Source organism: Aedes albopictus, chromosome 1 (assembly GCF_035046485.1).
Source record: "Aedes albopictus strain Foshan chromosome 1, AalbF5, whole genome shotgun sequence".
Lineage (NCBI taxonomy): Eukaryota > Metazoa > Arthropoda > Insecta > Diptera > Culicidae > Aedes > Aedes albopictus.
In genome coordinates, this window is record NC_085136.1 from 192423409 (window position 1) to 192446082 (window position 22674).

Below are 22674 nucleotides of genomic sequence, written 5' to 3' on the forward strand. Positions count from 1 at the left end.
TCAATTTTAATTATTATTTTGGCAGTAGAATTTTATTTCGCTAAGCCAATAGTGGACGTAAAACGAGGTTCAGGTGTATGGAAAAATAAGAATTTGATCGCGTCAACAGAAGATGGTGGCTGTTTTAAGGAATTTTGAGCTCTAAAACTATGTAAAATAAGTGTATTTGGTATGGGAAATATGTTCGGAGTCCACCAGAGTGTCCAAGATAGCGGTCCTAAGTCCAAGATAATGGCCCAGTATTCATGTTAGTGCCTATTTTATAGGATTTTTAATTCTTGCGTTATGGGCATATTTTGTATGAAAATATGTCCAGAATTCAAAATTTGTAATCAGAAAACCGAAGCTGTGCGCTGTTTCACAAGGTCTGCAATATGACTATAGTTTGAATGGGGAAGAATGCCGGTCTTCGTCCAAAACTGATAACCAGAAAATCATAAACGACATGCCAAAATTCAATACGGCGACTATTTTATGTAATTTTAGGTGCAGAGTCCAAAAATGAATACCAGAACATTCAAGATGGTGTCTCAATGTTCAAGATGGCGGTTAGTTTAGTTGGGGTAGATATCCGGAGCCATAAAATGATGACCGGAAAATCTAAAATGATGTTTCAAAATTTTGCGGCTTCATGACACTTGTTTGGTTTGAGTTTTGGATCGTTGTCTTATATTTTCTGAATATTGGATGTTATGCTGCTAATATAAAATGTATCCACATTGAGTAGATTTAGCAAGCAGTTTTCATTTTGTATTTATGTCAATGTCTTCAACATGTCGCTCGAGTTTTGTTGAAAGGATATTTTAAAGCACGAGAAAGACACCATCACCGCTAGGTGGATTAATTAGGTTTTTTTTTTAAAAAAAAAGAACACCTGCTAAGTACTATCTAAATTGTAGATAGGCATGTTCAAAATTCGACTTTTTCCCGTTATTCTTTGTGGAACGCGTCACATGAGACTTGGGCCATCCTCGATGTGGACTTACAAGCTCTTGGTGTGCTCCAGCGGTGAACTTTGGCGTTGTGCAGCAGAACTGTGTGTGGCGATGAAGGATGAACCATGAACTTACAAGACAGCCAAGGGGTTCTATGGTAACTTTAGGTCACTAGAAAAAAAATCAAGATGTAATATTCCTGAAAAATATAAAAATCTTTGTAAACTAAGATTTGTGATCACTCAATTGTTTTCTTTTCAAACTCATTCTTTCATTTAAATATACGTGGATAATTTTTAATGTAATTTATTTATTACCTTAAAATTATTTTTCCTTTTTTTTTTTCTAATTACAGGTACCTGAATTCTTCACAATGAAGCCAACAAAACTAAAATGAATGATCTTGTTGTGTATGTTGGTACCATTGTAGACACATGTTCAAACACTCATTGTATGAAGATGAGGTAAGACCATTTATATAAAATACTTGTTTTCTATTTATAGACCAAAATTTTCAAAAGATTTTTGGATGCATTCCGTAGGAACAGTTACATCTCGCTATAGGAATAAGAAGAAAAATGATTTTGTATGTTTTGAGTGAATAGCGAAAGACAGAATCGACGAAGAGAAATCGATCATGTCAACTAGGCCGAAAAGAAAAACAAATCTTGACCGATTCCTGACAAAAACTTTTTTTTTGTCATTTTTTCGCAACTGCGTATTGCGAGAGAAAGAAAAACGGTTTCTTGTACGATTTAGGTGAGAATTTTTCCATGCATCAAGTGAGGCAGAGCAATTTCTTATGAACTGCAAATAGCTTTTATATACTCCCTTAAGAAATTCAAATATGTTTTAATATTTTTGTCCGAGACTTCTCATCGGATGCGAGGGTGGGGAATAAAAAAGCATGAAACAAATAAAAACCAACAATTGAAAATAAAAGATATCTGTTCCATAAATAAAGTTTAAAACTGATTGGAATTATTATGTAATGACTAATAAAAAAAAACTATACAATTCAGCTTTTAATTACTATGTATCGGTAATCCTGATGAGCAGTAGTGGCATGTCAAAATTTTCAATAATTTTTTATGTCTTACTCTATTCCAGTATTAACCTTCCGTAACTCGCGCGGTTGACTACCTGCGTCAGCACCACGCTAATGCTGAGTACAAAAAGCGAGATTTTTTCAACGTGTTGTACAAAATACAACAGCGCGATCGCTCGTGGGTTAACAAACCAACAATGCAGCAATTAGCACATGGAAAATTTTGGAGTGGAAACTTATTTCCAAATTACGTAATTGGAACTGTTGTTGTCTACCTTTATCGTTTATTCGATTATTAGCTCTTAACAGAGAATGCACGTAGCTCATGCAAAAACGGATGAGAAATATACGATCGATCAAATCTATTGTCGGCTCGCAGTTGAACATGATATAGCATTAATAATTGCCACGCGCTACTGAATGCTTGTACACCTGGCTAATCGTGAGAACAAATCGCGATTACAAATCAATATCTTCTGGAGTAGATTAACAGAAGCAAGTATTTATAATTACTGACTCTATCATTTGTATGATGACTTGCGTAGGCTACATCACTTGGATCCGTTTAGCAAGATTTGTTATTCTCGTGAAATGATATGTGATTGATAAAATAAAAAAAAACATATATGTGCTAGTGCAAGTTCTGCATCAAAGGCAACAAAATAACAACAACCGTGATAAAAAAATGAGAACACCATTTGTTTGTGTAATTCAAATCAGCTAATAAGGTATGATTATACCTTATTATAATATATTTAGGGGATTCACTAAACAGATTGAATAACTGCGTGAGCCATGATTAGGGGCCAACCATAAAGTACGTCACGCTTAGAGTGGGGAGAGGGGTTCTGAAAAGTGTGACAAGCAATGTATTAGGTATAGGAAAAAAAACCCGCACGAAGGAGGGAGGGGGGTTGAAAGTTCCTATTTTTAGCGTGACGTTCTAAATGGATTCCCTCTTATTTTATTATTGAAATGTTTCATGAAATTGCGAATGAAATAATCCAAGATTGCCTTGGTGATCGCGACGTTTAATCAAGATAATAATTAATCTGCGGTTTACGCTGTTAAATGAATCCCCCTTATATTGGGTTTCTCATTAATATTTAGACTACTGTGATAATTTGAGAATCCACTGAATCATCATTTCCCAGCGAAATGTCACACTTATCAAACTTATTTTGTTTACCTGTTGTGCATCCGACGCCCCTGTCTTGAACTCAACTGAACTTGTGCATGCCAGCCGCTGCAAAGTCGTGTGCGAAATTCGACTGTGATGATAATGAATTTCGGCCGAGTCTAAATGGGTGCAAATGTCGCAATAATATAATATTATAAGACTTGTTATTTTTAGATGTTGTTTTATCAACCAAAATTAATTTTGTTTAAATACATCACTTTAATTGGTCTGGGATTCCAAAAGTTATCGAACCTTTATAGAGGGATTGTGCGCCAGTGCCACTAAATTTGGAACCGCTATAGGGTAGCCGATCACAATTTTAACAATCAAAATCAAAACTGTTAGATTTTTTTTGCAATTTATAGGACTGTTTCGCATTATCTCAAAATGGTTTTGGTGTCTTTTATTCCTCCTTGTGCATATGGATCATTTTTAACCCAAATCGTGCACTACCCCAACGAGTTGTTTCCATTGTAATGCACTAAGAAGCTCAAAATTATAAAAAAAAAATCATTGGAAAATTGATGTTTTGGTCACCTTTCGCATGTCATTGATTTTTTTGTATTGAATCTCAAATAAAAATACATAGAGGCAATTGTGTATTCTGGCAGTTTTGTTCTCTTCGCCATGTTTTTTTTGAAAGCATTTGAACTCAGAATTGGCCTCAAATCCTTTCTAACCAACCTGACCAAGTTTCAGGAAATTTGGCCTACAAAAACCCCCCCACGTCGGAGAACAAATCTGCCGATAATACCCATCGTCACCCTATTTTATTTTATTTTTCAATATTGCTATCACACTTAAAGAGTTTAGTGGAGTTGAATACACTTCAACCCTCCTATGATATTGAGCTAGGTGCACCACGATGGCGTAGTGACCACAACATCCTACTAGGGGTATTTCACTGTTTTTTTTCTCTGTTCGGGACATAACCACTGCGACCAATATTTCATCTATTGTGGTATACCCCGTGTCTTTTGTATAGTGCATGTCGTCCACCAGATTTTTTTTTTGCACGGGTCGTTTTTTTGCTATATTTAACTCAGCCAATTTTGAACCAATTGGCCTGATGTTTTGTACACTGATACCTAGTACTAATCGTACCTACATGTGTACAAAATATCATGAGAATCGGTTCAAAATTGACTGAGTTATTGAAAAAACCAGACCCGTGCAAAAAAAAAAGAATCGGGTGTATTACTTTATCACCATTGTGAAGTCTAATATAGTTTGAATTTCTTCGGTTTTGTTACAGTAGTCATTTTCAACATAATCGCAGAGAAGTATTCTGATGGATAGGTTCCGCCAAACCAGTGAACACCGAATAAAAGATTAGGATTGATTTGATTGATTTGTCTTTATTAGAGATAAAAGGTTAGGAATATTAATCCATTTTCCTTGTTTCAAGATCCATTTCGGCCACACCTAAAACCGAGGCCTTTCACTTTCAACAAGGTGTGAAATGTAATAAGGACCTGTGTTTTCCTTTGATTACTAAAATATGCATGCTGTTCCACTAGTTGGAAGCAGTTAGGACTTGGCTTCGGTTTGGTAAAGGGCGAACACGATGAAATTGCCACACAGAAAATATTGTATAACTTTTGATTGCGTTCGTCGAAATAGCTAATTTTTTGACCATGAATAGTATGTTATGTGTAGCTAATACCATAAAATTTTCATTAAAATCGGTTGAGTATTGGCGCATATATTGTCGATATCATAAAATGAGATTTTAGAAAATTTGTGCACCCATTTCAAAAAAATTGCTTAGGCTATAACTTTTTTATTACCTCATCAAAACGTTTGAAAATTTCACTCGATATTCTTAACATAGTATCAATTAAGTGGTAAAAAATTGATCGAAATCGGTTCAGTACTTTTTCTAGTAAATATCCAAAGCTCAAACCGCTTCAAGTTAAATTTTAGGTACTTTTTGACCATTTTTAGTTCCGCGTGCACTATTTTGACTGTAGAACTGGTAACACTGTCCCGATTTTTAGAAAACTTTGACAGTGTAAAATTGTTGTGTTAAATTGTTTACAGTGAAAATTTCAGCCATTTTTGTTGAGTACTTTCAAAGTAAGAGCAGTTTGAATTTCACTATACCAAAAACCACATCTGCTTATTGTGACATAGTGCGACATATATGGCTATAACTTTTTAACGGTATGATTAAATTGAATGAAATTTTGACAAACTACTTCTACATACATACTTTACGTACATAAAAATTTTCATTGAAATCGGTTCAGTATTTTTGGCGCCAGCGTTGAAACGGCAAAAAAGTGATATTTTCCAAAATGTTTGTTTGTACAAGATTCTGAAGTGGCAATTTCATTGTTTCAACGATATCACCGCCAATACTCAACCGATTTTAATGAAACTTTTATGGTATTAGCTACACATAATATTCTATTCATGGTAAAAAAATAGCTATTTTGGCGAACGCAATCAAAAGTTATACAATATTTTCTGTGTGGCAATTTCATCGTGTTCGCCTTTTAGATCTTTCGCCGCAACGCCACTAAAAACGGGCGCCCACGCTACGGACTCTGTTAAGGTGAATATATAACAAATTTTCAAAAGCACAAATCTGTAGAACCGAGGGTTGGTTTGCGCTGAAAAGTTGATCGATTGGTCACCACCAGCGGGTCACCAATCGATCAACTTTTCAGCGCAATCCGGCATTTGGTTCCTCAGATTTGTGCTGTTGAAAATTTGCGTGTGGCTTCGTTGTATATTCACCTTAAAGATCGAGCATATTTCAAACCCCCTCAACCTTTTATCCATCAGCACCTGACACCTAGGATCGGGGTTATCCCCGGAACAGGTGATCCGTAGTGCTATTCAAAGCCGGCAACTACACGGTCAAAAATTATTTCCTACTACACTGAAATAAATTTTGTTGTGGAAACTAACGATTCCATAGTAAAATTAATAACCGTACCTGCGATTCTGTCAATTTGACTAGCAATGCAATTAACATTATCTAAAATAATCTTAATTTAACAGCTGGGCATTGTATTTTCAACCATACTGTGTTGTAAGATGTGAGTTCAGGCAAAACATGATAATGTTTTGTTGTTGAGGCGAATACCATTTAAGTCAAATTTACTGCCTAAGTATTCAATCTTATTTCAGTGAACTTCACAGATTTTGTTGTCGGTTGAGAATCATAGGCACGGTTATAAATGTTACTATGAAATCGGTAGTTTTTACAACAATATTTATCTCAGTGTAGGGTTTCTATATTTTTTTAAATACACGGAAAATAAAATTTCCTATGGAAATTTCTTAAAATAAAAATAATAAATATTATAAAAGCTCAAAATGTTTTTGTCTTAAAAAAATGGTATTCCAAAAAGGCTTTCAGGAAAATTATAAAAGTGTAGGGATGTTCAAAAATACAAATAAAAACCCCGATTTAATCCACCTATGGTGAACAGAACCCTTCTTACACTTATTAAAATATTGTTGTATTATTTGTATTTAACACATTTATTTTGTGTGATTGACCAATAAAAAAATATTGTGGATTTGGCATCTAGTGGATTGGTTTCCAAAATAGCATCTTGGACCATGGACTAAACATCCAGAAATGCCAGACACCTCCTAGAATCTTGTATGGAATGTTTGAAAAATAGCTTACATATTCTGGAATATTGTACCTTTTGTTTACTGTCTAAAGATCTTGATTCGATTAACAAATGGATAAGAAATCAGCGAGATAGACTTTGTCTAATATCTTTTAACCAGTCAAATAAATTAACTTCGAAGTATTTGGTATTCATGGTTATGGTGTAAAAAGGACAAAAATGATATATCTACTATCAGTTTTGGCATAAGCTAGTTATTTTGACTTTCCGGTTCTTGCATTTTCCCCACAATATATAAATTTAAAGCTTTCATTTAACATATTGTTAGTTTTCATAGAATTCCTGTTTATTTGTTATTTATAATTTTGTTGAAAACAATAACCTGCTAGTATACACTTTATATTAGGTCAGCATTATTTATTGAAAAATAATTTCTCATAGACTGCTCAAAAGCTCATGTAAGATAACTAGCGAATATAATAATAAAAAAGAATTTATTGAAATACTCTTCGTAAGATATCTCAGTAATCAAATGTTGAATCGAAATAATATTTCAGGGCCTTTTACAAGGATATTGTAGCTTTCATTTGGTGCTAAGAGAACCCAAATCGGTTGAGAGACGGCTGAGATATTTATTATGGTACCTTTGGTCAAAAATCTCAAAAAGTTAACCTGTATTGCTCCCAAGTACTCGTTGAAAGATATCTCGGTAACCAAATGTCCAATCCTAATGAAATTGTATAGGGTTCTACTGGAATGTTGTAGCTTTCATTTGGTGCCAAGAGAACCGAAATCGGTTGACAGACGGCTATGATATTTATTATGATACACTTGGTCAAAAATCTCAAAAGGTTTAGTTGTATAAATCCTAAGTACTCTTCGAAAGATATCTCTGTAACCAAATGTCCAATCGAAATAAAATTTTTGGGTGATCTACTAGGATGCTGTAGCTTTCATTTGGTGCCAAGAGAACCCAAATCGATTGACAAACGGCCGAAATATTTATTATGATACACTTGGTCAGAAATCTTAAAAAGTTTAGATGTATGACTCATTAGTACTCTTCGAAAGATATCTCGGTAACCAAACGTCCAATCGAAAAAAAAAATCAATAGCGTTCTACTAGGATGTAGTAGCTTTCATTTGCTTCCAAGAGAACTCAAATCAGTTGACTGAAGGCTGAGAAACGTGCGTGACTTTTTAGCAATGTACTCGTGGCAAAAAGTGCCCGACAAAACCCTCCGCACAAATACTTTATTTTATCTGTATCGAACAATGCAATGGCGACAAAACAAACTTTTGAAACTTACATGTCATGGAATGGCAAATCTGTTTTTCTTAATTTTATTTTTTAGCTTGGACTTTGATTTTAAAAACTTAACACTAAATTGATGGAATAGCAAAAACTGCGGAGAAATATTTGAGTTTTTTTTTCAGAATGCTCGCCGTGTAACAATTAAAAAAAAACGAAAATAATGTTTTTAAGAAAAAATATCATATGCATTTTAGCGCAAGTCTTAATAATGAAAAACACCTTTCTCTGTGCTCCTCTAAAGCACGATTACGCAAATAAAAATACAAAAAGTTAAAAACTCGCATTTATTTTTCAATTAGGCATATTTTTAACCCTTTGGTGATGGTATTTTCACCTTTCTGGATGCAACCTCGCTGGTTTAGAACACTTTTGTAAAGGTCGGTTTTCTCGGCTGGGCTTATGTGACTAGAAGGTCTTGTTTCCCGGACCAAATCGAATCCCGGGATACGGGATTTTTATTTTTGATATCCCACGATTTCCTGGGATCCCGGGAAATATCCATATTTCCTAAAAACCGATAAAAATGAAAGGAACTGATTTTGAAACATGTTTAATCAATATTGATCGACTTATAAATACGTGCAATTGGGTTTTTAAATTTAGAAAAATGTATTTTTTTTTGGTTTTATACAAAAGAACATCTTTTTCTGAGCCACTATGATTTTTTTCAGAATTTTAGAACCTTATTTTTGTACCTAAAATAAATTTCAAAGAGATTTATTGAAATCACCTTTTGACAGCTGGGCAACTGCTTGACAGCTGCGCCCAGTACAAAATGCGACGAGGGGTGATTCGACAAATCCCTCCCATAGTGGTAATCACGTTCAAATGTATGCGTGTCTTTCTTTGTAGATGTAGTTGTGAAACTGTGAGGAAAACATTTGCACTCCTACCCCGGATGTTAGTTCTGTAATTAGTTATCCGTTTTACCCAATTTGATTGGGTAACATTTGCATATGCAATCTGGATAGCCTTTGAATTAGCGTGCATTTTTGTGTGAGGAAAAACTCGCGCTAGTGTTCGTGTGTTGAAATGTCACTTATCTCTATATTAACTTCAAATTGATTTTTAAATAGGTTCCCGAGCACCAAAATTGATGAAAGTTTGAATTTCGGCTCAGTTTGACATACAGATTCAGAATATGCAATTATCTCAACAGCGCTAAAGAAGCCAATTCACCGATGTTCATAACTACACCAGCGAAGAATCCCGATAGTATAAAAAAAACATCTTTTTCCAGTATATCTTGGATTAATAATCCACGGTTGTCCAATCGAAGTTTTGGACAGAATTTGTTGACAGATTGCTGATGAAGTTACTAGACAAACCCCTAATATTTTATCTAAACATTTTAAACATGTAAAGCATGAAAAGTTCTGAGTGGAATTTCTAGAAATATTTCGTCGAGTGTTTTTTACTTATTTCCAATCGTATTTATATTTTTAGAGGAAATTAAAATACAGAATTGTTGAATTTATAAGGTTTCTCCTTATGTTATTTCTTAGTGCAAATTTGATTATTTCTCTGGCATATCAAGCTTTTCTGGAGTTGGATTGAAAGGGTTGGAAAAATTATTTAAACAAGTCTAATGGCTACTTCAACATTTTTTTGTGACTATTTTAGTTTTTAAGAAGACTTTCCAAGAAAACATCAACTCAGTTTTTATATAAATTCATGTCAACACGTCGGAATTTCCATTTGAGTTTTTGATGAAATATGTTTAGAAACCTATTGCAAACAAATCCAGAGCAATACAAAGTGGGTCCTGTGAAATTACTTAAAACATCTTTAAACAATCCAGTAAAGAATCGTATCGTGGTTCTTAAGAAAATATGTTCAATGAAATTCAAAAAAGACGCCTAAAACGGTTTCGTCAAACTGATCGCTTAACTTCACTGATTTATGGCACAAATTTCCCGAATGGAGGAGAACGTGTCTCTAGAGCCGACCTACTGACCTAATACCTCTGTTTGTTTTTGTCAAGTCTGTTAAGAAAATTCTGCACACAATCTGAATACGGAATGTCTCGTTTTTGCTGAAAAAAAAAACAAATATTCTTTGAACGCTTCCCACTTGAAACTTCTGCGATGATTCCTGTCCAGAATATTCTTATGAGTCCCGCAAGATATTTAACTAGCACTTTAAAAGAAAATTTGCTAATGAAACCCGTTGGAAATAACTTCACGACATCGTGATTCCACCACGATTATTGTCAGTAAAATTAGGGCATAATTCTACAGAATTATCTCAAGCAATTGGTCAGATCATGAAAATATTACCTACATTATTCTTATAGAATTTAAATATATATCTATATATATAGACACATCTCAAAAGTTGTATGTAATACTTTAAGAACCTAGCTTCCACTAGCACAAGGGTTACTAAAGGAGCCTGTCGGAAATAACTACAAGTATTTAAGTCACTCCCCAATAATTCGGTGGATGTTCCACCTGAATATCTTTTACATGTGTCGTAATTTTTTTTGAAAATTCTGCTACCATATGTTCAAAAAACATACTTGGAATACTACCAGAGCAACAAGAACAAATTCCCAAACGGCATATTCTGATTTAAAAAAAATATAAAAAAATAAGAGCATACTTACAAGGGTTTCCATCAAAAAACTGATTACCGAAGAGAAAAAGCAACTGAACTGACCTGATAGTGTACATTTTTTATGCATAAATTGAAACATTGATAAAGAACATTTAGAGTGAATAGTTAATTTACCTAGAACACACTTTGGCATTTTCTTAATTTTCGGGAAATCCAAGGATGGCGTTTAAAATATTGATGAAAAAATGGCTTTAGAATGGTTTATATAAGCATTGCCAATATAATTTAGGGAATTCTTTTTTTTTTTGGAATTATAATGGAAACGCTCTTGGAAACTTATTTACAACTATGATAACTAGAGTCCTTATTAAAGAAATCATTATCTTCAAGAACTCAACTTCAAAGCGGCCCACGACAGTATCGACCGCGCAGAGCTATGGAAAATCATGGACGAAAACGGCTTTCCTGGGAAGCTGACTAGACTGATTAAAGCAACGATGGACGGTGTGCAAAACTGCGTAACGGCTTCGGGTGAACTATTCAGAGGCCGTCCATATACCACGTGGACAGCTTGGAGGGGGGAGGTGTTGGAGTAAAGTAGTGACAGCCCCCAGGTCATGATCAATATATAACAGATGTATCACCCCCTTTGTTGTTAGTATTTGACCATGTATGTTGTTTGTTTATTTTAGTCCGTACTAGATCGTTAATGATTAATGTTGTAAGAAACACGATCCGCGAAGTTATTACTTTCTTTCGTATCACGAATCCCGGTGACGGTAATTGTCCGGTTGGTCATTCCGGTCGGTTGCTCTGGTCCACTGTGCTACGATTGCCAACAGGAGGGGGTTAGTGAAAAGTCCACGCTTGTCCATGAAGAGGGGGGTGGAAATTCGTCAAATGTCCGCGTGGACAACCTTGACATATAAATTAGGAAACAAGAATCTATAAACGAAACAAATTATGTCGCATTATTGATGAGATTCTCTTCAACAGTTCTTTCATACATTTTATTTGATTATAAATTGTCTTTTAGATGTAAGTTGCTTCTTCAAGGAAAAAATAATAATGGTATCGATTCGCAGACTAATTTGTTTTAAATTATCAAAATTTTTGATTACTTACTTTTCTTCATCGAGGAATATTCTGGAGATTTAAAATGGAGTGTAGACCATGCAAATGTTGGTGTTTCAGTCAGAAAATTTTCATTGAAGTTCTGTATGGATTTTTCGAAGCTTAATATCAAATTTTTAAACTACTTCAAAGTTTAAAAATACATGTAGGGATTTGCAGGCTTATCTCAAAACTTTTTTTGTAGGTTCCTTTAAAATTTAAAATATTTCTAATGGATATTAAAGTCTAAACCTCACCAACACAATTTAGTTGCTGTAAATCTCGTTTTTGTAAGAATCTAATAAATATAACCTTATCTCAACAATAATTCATTTCATTCCATTTATTTAGTTAACATGAAATTCATGATAATACTGAATCAACAATTTGCCGCCATAATACTCGATTTGCAGCTGCAGCTCTCCAACGTCGGTCACGCCCAATGCTTGCTAGATCACGCTCCACCTGGTCCGCCCATCGTGCTCTCGCGCTCCACACCTTCTTTTTACCAACCGGTTGGTTAGAAAACACCAACTTTGCAGGGTTGTTGTCCGGCATTCTTGCAACATACCCTGCCCACCGTTTCCGTCCTGCTTTAGCCACTTTCAGGATGTTGGGTTCACCGTAGAGCAGAGATGCCAGATTATTTTCATCAAAAATCTGTATCAATACAGATTTTTCTGTATCGCCGTATTTAAGGGTATAGCAGACACCGAGAGTCCTAGATTTCAATAGAATGTCCTGGTTTTTGACGGTGTTTAATTTTTATTGGTATTTTTTTTTTCTAAAACATGTGTAAAAATGAACAAATTTTCATGAAATATTTTTTAGTTTGAGCGGCATTTTATAAAGTTTACATCGAATTTATTGAAAATAACTTAACATTTTATGCTTTCTGTAGAAATCTGTATCACATTTTAAAAATCTGTATTTTTCTGTACTCTGTATCTCGTCTGCATAGAAAGTCAAAAATCTGTATAATACAGAAAAATCTGTATATCTGGTATCTCTGCCGTAGAGTGTAGCGAGCTCGTGGATCATCCTTCTCCGCCACACACCGTTCTCCTGCACGCCGCAAAAGATCCTCCTTAGCACGCGTCGCTCGAAAACTCCGAGTGCTTGAAGGTCCTCTTCGAGCATCGTCCATGTCTCGTGTCCGTAGAGAACCACCGGTCTTATTAGCGTCTTGTACATGGTACATTTGGTGCGGGGGTGAATCTTTTTTGACCGCAGTTTCTTCTGGAGCCCATAGTAGGCACGACTTCTACTGATGATGCGCCTTCGTATTTCACGGCTTACGTTATTGTCAGCCGTTAGCAAAGAACCGAGGTAGACGAGCTCTTCTACCACCTCGAAAGTATCCCCGTCTATAGTAACATTGCTGCCAAGGATTGTCATGTCTCGCTCAGTCCCACCTACCAGCATGTACTTTGTCTTAGCCGCATTCACCACCAGTCCGACCTTTGCTGCTTCACGTTTCAGGCGGGTGTACAGCTCTGCCACCGTTCCAAATGTTCTAGCAATAATATCCATGTCATCCGCAAAACAGACAAATTGGCCGGATTTCGTGAAGATCGTACCCCGGCTGTTGAGCCCGGCTCGTCGCATAACACTGTTGAAATGCGGGTCCAGGGCGAACGAATACATATTGAAAGCAGCCTTTTTTGGTCAGCTTCAATGCTGGAATTTTATTTATCATTACAAATTCAAACTTATTTTAATCCTTAATATAACTTACATTATAGTATTTTTCTGCTACTCCCAGACACAAACATCCCAACACTTTCACTTCTGCTATCTACTGCCTTCAATATTTTGCCCAGTTGTATATGCTAAGCTATGCCAGTGCTGCCAGTTTCACCAAACTCAAATCCTTCGTAACAGCCTCCCCCCGTGAAACTGGTAGCAGGTTGAATTAATTTATTTACCTATTTCCCATGGAATTCCTTTTTTATTTCTAGCACACTTGAATGGGTACTCTCGCTGTTTATAGTCACCGATATACACCACTTCGTCGCTTTCGTATTCGCAGTCCACCGATAAACAATTTCCGCCAGGGTCAAACACCACGAATACTTTTTCTATTCACCGGGTCACTGCAGAATTCGCAGTAATTGCCGTTTTCACAGACTTGTAGATTCTGTTTTGTTTTCGAATGTGTATTACGCATGCGACCATCGCCAAACTGCCGCACTCCAATACGATCTCTTTTATTACAGTCGTCATCGCGGTGGTCACCGCTATTGTTTTGATCGAGTCTAGCCTCTCGAGGTGCAGTGGCATCAACAGCAGCCAAAGGTTTTCGAATTAGACTTATCGTTTGTGGTGTAGTTGGTTGATGAGCGTTCGCTGCTATGAGTTGGGAAGTAGTGCAAACAGCCACTGATACAGGGGATGGCCAAAATGTTTGGGATAGGCAACTTTTTTTCTCCCACAAAAAAATTCAAAATGCTGTAACTTTTCATAGAGTGCATCAAAAAATCTCAATTTTTGGCTGTTTGTCAACCTATTATATGTGCATCATTGATACAAATTTGGGCTCGATTGATTAATTTTTCGCGAAGTAAGAACCGTTTGTGTAAAACACTATTATTTAGACAACTAATTTTTGAACTGTCATATCTCGGAAACCGGTGAACCGAATTGAATGAATTTTTTAACGTTTATCAACAATATTTTGATACTCAATACGACGTTATAAAATGTAATGTTTTCTCACGGCGAATTAAGTTATACCGGGTTGAAATTTTTATCCATATAGAGGAAAATAAGTCAAAATTACAATACCACACAAAAATAACTAAATGTGTTCTATCTTCAATCTAAATAGGCTCTAATATATCTGATAAGAGATAACTTGAGAACAGAAGTGGAAAATCTTTGCATACCAACACTAAAATTTATTGACAGTGATGTAAAAAAATTACATTTTTTCGAGAAAAATCCAAAAAGTGTCAATCCACGACAACTTTTTTCAACGTTTAAAAAGTACCTATGTTTTAATAGTTTGAGAAGCATTCACATATTGTTAGTGTACGTTCAATTTTTTTTTTCAATTCGGTTCCCTGGTTTCCGAGATATGACAGCTCAAAAATGAGTTGTCTAAAAAATAGTGTTTTACCCGAACGGTACTAACTTTGCGAAATATTAATCAATCGAGCCCAAATTTGTATCAATGATGCACACATAATAGGTTGACAAGCAGTCAAAATTTGAGATTTTTTGATGCACTCTATGAAAAGTTATAGCATGTTGAACTTTTTTGTGAGAGAAAAAAAAGTTGCCTATCCCAAACATTTTGGCCATCCCCTGTATGCTAGGGACAGTGATCGGGCTCGGATCACTGGTTGTATTTGCACCTGCATTTTCATTAATGAACTGTTTTATTATTTCAGCCTTCATGGCGCAAATTCCAACTCAATCCCGTTGATATTCTGCCTCAATACGTCGTTCTTCATCGTCGTACAGATTTCGCCATAGCAAACTTTGCTCATCCAAATGTTTGAGCCTGAGTATACTAGTCTCCATTGCGAACTATCGGCAGTTGATTATTTATAGTCATTGAAGTTTGTTGAAATGCGGGTCCAGGGCGAACGAATACATATTGAAAGCACCCTTTTTTTGGTCAGCTTCAATGCTGGAATTTTATTTATCATTACAAATTCAAACTTATTTTAATCCTTAATATAACTTACATTATAGTATTTTTCTGCTACTCCCAGACACAAACATCCCAACACTTTCACTTCTGCTATCTACTGCCTTCAATATTTTGCCCAGTTGTATATGCTAAGCTATGCCAGTGCTGCCAGTTTCACCAAACTCAAATCCTTCGTAACAAACACCTTCCAGGGTGATGTTGAATAGTAGGCAGGAAAGTCCACCACCTTATCGTAGTCCCCGTCGAGATTCGAATGAACTGGATAGTTCACCCGAAATCCTTACACTGTTCTGCATACCGTCCATCGTTGCTCTCGTCCATGATTTTCCATAGCTCTGTGCGGTCGATACTGTCGTATGGCGCTTTGAAGTCGATGAACAGGTGGTGCGTTGGGACCTGGTATTCACGGCATTTCTGGAGGATTTGCCGTACGGTGATGATCTGGTCCGTTGTTGACCGGCCGTCGATGAAACCGGCTTGGTAACTTCCCACGAACTCATTTACTTTAGGTGAAAGACGACGGGAAATGGTCTGGGATAGCGCTTTGTAGGCGGCATTCAAAATGGTGATCGCTCGAAAGTTCTCACACATTAACTTGTCGCCTTTCTTGTGTATGGGTCAGATTATCCCTTCCTTCCACTCCTCCGGTAGCTGTTCGGTTTCCCAGATCTTGACTACTAACTGGTGCAGACAGGTGGCCAACTTTTCCGGGCCCATCTTGATGAGTTCTGCTGCGATACCGTCTTTGTTGTTTTTGAGCTGGTGAATGGCATCCTTAACTTCCATCAGCGTGGGACCCGTCCTCTGCTGCATCAACATAGTCATTTCCTCCGCTGCCTTGGTCCTCCGTGCCTACATTCTCTTCGCCATTCAGGTGCTCGTCGAAGTGCTGCTTCCACCTTTCGATCACCTCACTGTTGTCCGTCAGTAGGCTCCCGTCCTTATCCCTGCAGATTTCGGCTTGCGGCACGTAGCCTTTGCGGGATGCGTTGAGCTTCTGGTAGAACTTACGTGTTTCTTGTGAACGGCACAGCAGTTACATTTCCTCGCACTCTGCTTCTTCCAGGCGGCGCTGTTTCTCCCGGAAGAGACGGGTCTGCTGTATCCGCTTCTGTCTGTATCGCTCCACATTCTGTCGGGTTCCATGCTGCAGCATTACCGCCCGCGCTGCGTCCTTCTCCTCCAGAACCGCTCTGCACTCCTCGTCGAACCAATCGTTTCGTCGACTCCGTTCTACGTACCCGATAGTGCTCTCGGCTGCGTTGTTGATGGCAGCTGTGACTGTACTCCAGCAGTCCTCTAGAGGGGCCACATCGAGCACACCCTCGTCCGGCAACGCTGCCTCGAGATTCTGCGCGTATGCGGTGGTGACATCTGGTTGCTTCAGTCGCTCTAGATCGTACCGGTGCGGCCGCCGGTACTGTACATTGTTAGTAACGGAAAGTTTTGGGCGCAGTTTAACCATCACCAGGTAGTGATCAGAGTCGATATTAGCGCCACGATAGGCCCTGACGTCGATAATGTCGGAGAAGTGCCGTTCATCAATCAGAACGTGGTCGATTTGCGATTCCGTTTGTTGTGGTGACCTCCAGGTGTAACGATACGGGAGGCTGTGCTGGAAGAAGGTGCTACGAATGGCCATGTTTTTGGAGGCGGCGAAATCGATGAGGCGTAGGCCATTTTCGTTCGTCAGCTGGTGGGCGCTGAACTTTCCAATCGTCGGTGTGAATTCTTCCTCCTGGCCTACCTGAGCGTTAGGTCCCCTATGATGATCTTGACGTCGTGGTTTGGGCAGCGGTCGTACTCGCGTTCGAGCTGCGCGTAAAATTCGTAAACTTCGTAAAATCTCAACAAAAATCTAAGATATAAAATTACCTTATCTCAACAAAACAATCAGACAATCATAGTTTGAACAAACATTCTGAAAAACATCGTCTTCAACCAGAGGCTGTACAGACTAAACATTGAACAATTACTAAAAATAGGCGATGAACATTACACGAAAAACACCCTATGAAAAATTTTCCGTTTGACGAAAATTTCAACCAACTGGAGCAAGAATCGAACCCACCCTCTCACAAACAGAATTCAAAACAATGTTGAAAACTTGTAGGTATATATTTTGTGCTTCTTGTTGTATTCTATGTAAAGCTATAGAATATTTGTATTACGAAGAAAAAAATCAATAATAAAAAAAAACTTTTCTAAATCACTATTTCCATTAATTTTAGAAATATGATTTTTTTTATGTCCACTTGGACATTGGGGGAGGGGGGTAGGGGTCAATGAAAAGTCCACGCTTGTCCATGGGGAGGGGGAGGAGGTCAAAATCCACGAATTTTCTGTCCACGTGGTATATGGACGGCCCCCACTTCATTCGAATCTCATTGGGGACTGCGACAAGGTGACGGACTCTCATGCCTACTCTTCAACATCGCTCCGGAAGGTGTGATGCGACGAGCCGGGCTCAACAGCCGGGGAACAATTTTCACAAAATCCGGTCAATTTGTGTGCTTTGCGGACGACATGGACATTATCGCCATTCGCCAGAACATTTTGGAACGGTCGCAGAGCTGTACACCTGTCTGAAACGCGAAGCAGCAAAGGTCGGACTGGTGGTGAATGCCTCAAAAATAAAGTACACGCTGGTAGGCGGAACCGCACACGACTGGATCCGTCTGGGTAGTAATATTACGATAGACGGGGATACCTTCGAGGTGGTGAGAAATTCGTCTACCTCGGATCCTTACGGCTGACAACAACGTGAGTCGTGAAATTCGGAGGCGCATCATCAGTGGTAGTCGTGCCTACTACGGGCTCTAGAAGAAGCTGCGGTCTGAAAAGATTCACCCCACCTACGGGCACGAGACATGGACCATGCTCGAAAAGGACCTGAAAGTGCTCGGAGTTTTCGAGCGACGCGTGCTAAGAACGATCTTCGGCGGCGTGCAGGAGAACGGTATGTGTGAAAATGTAGGGATCCTTGTTTTTTTTTCCAAACGGCGATAATTTTGGGAATAAGAGCATGAGGTTCTTCGTTTCATCAGCTCAGAAAGGGGCACATATTGCATTTCACTAACATTGAGCCATCTCGTATGGTATCTGTGTGCAATTTCGTGCAGAAGAGCTAAATTTGTTCATATGTAGAAATTTTCAGATATTTCGAGAAGAACAAAAACTGATATCATATAACTTTTTTTTTAATTACACATCAAAATTACATCGAGCCAGCGTTTGGAATTTTCGCTCATTTTCTACAAAAATCTGACTTGAGAAATCTTCCGCACTAAGAGGAGAGTGAAAATATTGTTTCACATGATATTCCAAAACAAACGTGCGTGGACTTCTGTCAGTTGTCGCCGCTGCTGCGATCAGCTGTTCTGAAACGTCTCGTTAAATAGCTTATTTGGTGAGTGGAAATTTAACAGAACGAAAAGAAATTAGGCAGCATCCATTTATTACGTAACGCTAAAATCGTCATTTTTTACCCCGTTCCCCCTCCGTAACGCCTTTTTGCATGAAAAACCGAAATTTTTTGTATAAGCCGTAACGTTCGGCCATACTCTCCCCTCTCCCTAGAACGTTACGTAATTTGTGGATGGCGCCTTATCCGCAGGTTAAAGCTACTCTCGAAAGAAGTACTGGAGGGGAAAAGTGTTTCTCCGTGAGAGTAGTTTATTTCGTATCGCTGAAACGAAAGTTACGAACCCTGCAACGAGCTATGACAGCAAAAATTATTCGATTTGAGATATGATTTAGATATTCTCGTCTACCCGGGTACACACGAATCATAATATAAAACACAAATGACCATAAAGCTCTAGATAGAAATTCATCATATTAAAATAGCCGGTGGATGTGTAAGCAAAACTGTAACCAAAATTATAGTTTACATTTCCTCCGAGATGAACTAGCCTAGGGTTAAAAATCTCGTTAATACAGAAAAAAAATAGTTTACATTTTCCCAAAATTGTTGTATTATATTTGAAGTCAAATCTAATATTTCTACAGAAGCAGTGATCCGGATAAATTGACAAACACAAATGCAAATTGTAATTAGGACCAGGATGATAGACAATGTAAGACAAACTAGACTAGACTGACAAATGTATAACTAATGCATATTTTGTACAAATGCCCTTGAAAAAGGCCGAAATGTCGGGTAGAATAAAATAAATCGTTTAAACATTAAGACTCAGATAGCCGTTTGAACCCAATAACATTTATTTGGTAGGTGTTGAAGTGCATTCACAACATAAGATAACATAAGATAACACAGCGCAACATTTTTTTTGTCTCAAGAGCAAACTTATGAAGGATTTTGGGCCGCTGAATCCGAATCCGGGCTCAGATTTGCTCCAACACGTCACAATTTTGAGCTATACCTCAATTTATAGGGATAAATATGCGATTTTGGGCTTTTTTGACTGCAAGCCATTAAGCAAGGAAATATTTTTTTAAGCAATCAAAAGGTTAATTGGTCAATTAACATCTAAATTAACGACTCATGCAAAATATTTCGTTTTACCTAATCAAATTTGATAGATTTAAGCATTTTATGTTAGTATGAAAACTTGCATGCAACTTTTGGAGGGTGACTTGTATGGGAAATATCGTAGCTAACATAAATCCCTTAAAACTATCAAATTCGATTTGGTAAAACGAAATATTTTGCAAAGGTCGTTAATTTAGATGTTAATTGACCAATTAACCTTTTGATTGCTTAAAAAAATATTGCCTTGCTTAATGGCTTGCAGTCAAAAAAGCCCAAAATCGCATATTTTGCCCTATTAATTGAGGTACAGCTCAAAATTGTGACGTATTAGAGCAAATCTGAGCCCGGATTCGGATTCAGCGGCCCAAAATCTTTCGGAGACACATAAGTTTGTTCTTGAGACAGACAAAAAGTTAATTTTTGTTACGCTGTGTAATTATCATTTTCGGTAGAAAAACAGTGGAAAAACGTAACGGATCTTGAAAAGTAACGAAGTTACAAACTTAACGTTTTAGACAAAGTTATCCAGAAAAACTTTTTCTGTACCTAACTACTGTAAAGATATCAACCAGAAATTTTTTAAAAATAAACTTCCTATCTTACTGTTTACCAACAGTTCGATAGGATTGCGTTATTGTAGAGAAAATCTTCCTCGAAGAAGCCATGTCCATAAAGCTACGTGGTACACCTTTTCTTTTTTTTATATCAGCTGAAAGCTTCGAAATTTTTCGATTTTCCAATATTTAAAATCAATGCCCCTCCCCTTCTCCTAGAAGGGGGAGAGTCAAAACGTCAGATTTATGAGTTTGTAGTCGCGATCAGCAAGGTAATCTTTGACTATTTCATTCGCTATTCATGAAACATTTTGATTGATTTGGTAGATTCATTTAGACCGGTTAGGTCAGATGGATGTTTAAATAAAATGCAAAAAAAAACAGAAAATCATGACTTACGCAGCAATTTACGATTTTTAGTGAATCCCTTTATTATTCATGTATGTACATTACCTGAGGTTTGCTTTGTTTTTTTTTTTTAGAATAAAACCAGCGTATAATATAATCAATGAATTGAATTGAACTACGTCTTGAATTCCATGTCACTAGTCATGAATTTCCAAGAATGTATAACTTGTGAAAACAAAACAAAATGTGATGGTCTACATTATGGGGTTTTCCATAAAATTTATGAACAAAAATTACGTTCATTGGAAATCCCAGAATGTGGATCGTCTAATGTACTTTTATTTTTCTTACAAATTATTCGCACTTTTCAGCTTCTAGAAACGAGTCTTTCCAGACTTTGTTGAATAAAGCCTCCCATATACTTGCTGATTCACAAGAAATGAGCAGGGCCGTCCCACTTCCAATGAATTACCGGCACCAGCCTCAACTGTCCGGTTTAAACCGGTATAGGTTTATTCAATTACAACAACAGGTCGCTTCCTCTGACCCGCGTCATCCTTCATAACCGCTAAACGGGAATAACACTCGTCACGTGATCTGCATATACCTACAGTTTCAAACCTTTGCAATGCCTGCATTCAGTAGAGATGGGTCGGTGATCATTTAAACGACTCACGTTAATAATGTGCCGCCCTCGCTTGACGCCTTGGAATCGGTCGAATGTGTATAGCATCGAATTAACTGTTGCGTCGGACAAGGTAAATCATGCTTTCACAAAACAATAATAAGGGGATTCACTAAACAGTGTTAACCAATGCGTTTAATATTTTCCTGCGTAAAACTATCTAGACCTGGATTTTCTGCTAATAATCTACAATGATGTGCTAGTATAGTAAATAACAGAAGTTACTAACAAATGTTTCTATGTATGTCACAGTATGTTCTACGGTTTGACACCCTTTATTTTTTCATCTAGGTCATCAAGGTCATCAGCCTAAATCTTAGTCTACAAAGTAATTAACACTTATTATTTGAACATGTTTAAATTGCTTAGTGAAACAATTTTTGATGTTAAAAGAAGAAATCAAGTTTATGTTAGATGTCATAAAATTTCAATTTTCCAAAAACCTTTCACTTCGATTTCTTAAAGTTATTTTTCTGTAAAAAGCTGACTTTCAACCCCAAAATTTGCCAAGTAGTCCAGGATGGTCAAATGCATTTAACTATTTTTTAAAAAATTGAAATTATACGACATCTAAAATAAATCCGCGATCAATATTACTTCCAGTGTATTTTTTCTTAAAGTTTAAATATCCTCAAGCATCTTCGAAGACATCTTACCATTCCAAAATAACCGTTTTCGAGTTTTTTGAAGAAGAACATACCCCCTTTTCAAAATCTAGGTGAGCATAATGGTTATGTATAATATTCTATTATTCTATTCTAGTGCTTGCACAGCCAGCATTGAGAAGCATCCTGGAAATATCTAAATTTCTTTTGATATTTTTTTTGTCAGCATTAATATTTACAGCATGTCAGAGACGAGACACAAATATTAAAATCGTCAGGCCATAATTGTTATGTATTGATGCAAAAGAATTCACAAAATCCAGCGCATGGACAAAATCGCATTAAAATTGAAAAATATCGAGTCAAAAATAGCAATTTTTCGTGTTTTTCGCTGGAAATGCTCTAAGGCGAGCACAAAAATAAACTATGACTATGGAGTCGGTAGAATTACCTTGTCAGAACAGGAATATAACACGCAGTCTCCGTATTGGTGATCCAAAGCCTTATCCATTAGGATTAGGCTAACTGTTTCCCCAAGTAAGCAGAGTATTTAGGCAATGGATCATTGAAGCCAACTTTT

At 37.0% G+C, this 22674-nt stretch overlaps 1 protein-coding gene across 2 annotated transcripts in view; it reads left to right on the top strand.

The window, feature by feature from the left end:
- Positions 1 to 22674, top strand: part of LOC109423211 (sodium-independent sulfate anion transporter) — a 151912-nt gene that overhangs the window by 71879 nt on the left and 57359 nt on the right. The window contains exon 2 of one of the 2 annotated variants that reach the window (XM_062846062.1): positions 1291 to 1399. The exons of the other annotated variant lie outside the window; for it this stretch is intronic. The gene's annotated coding sequence lies outside the window, so the exon portion shown is untranslated. The remainder of the gene's footprint in view (positions 1 to 1290; positions 1400 to 22674) is intronic. 2 annotated transcript variants of the gene reach the window in all.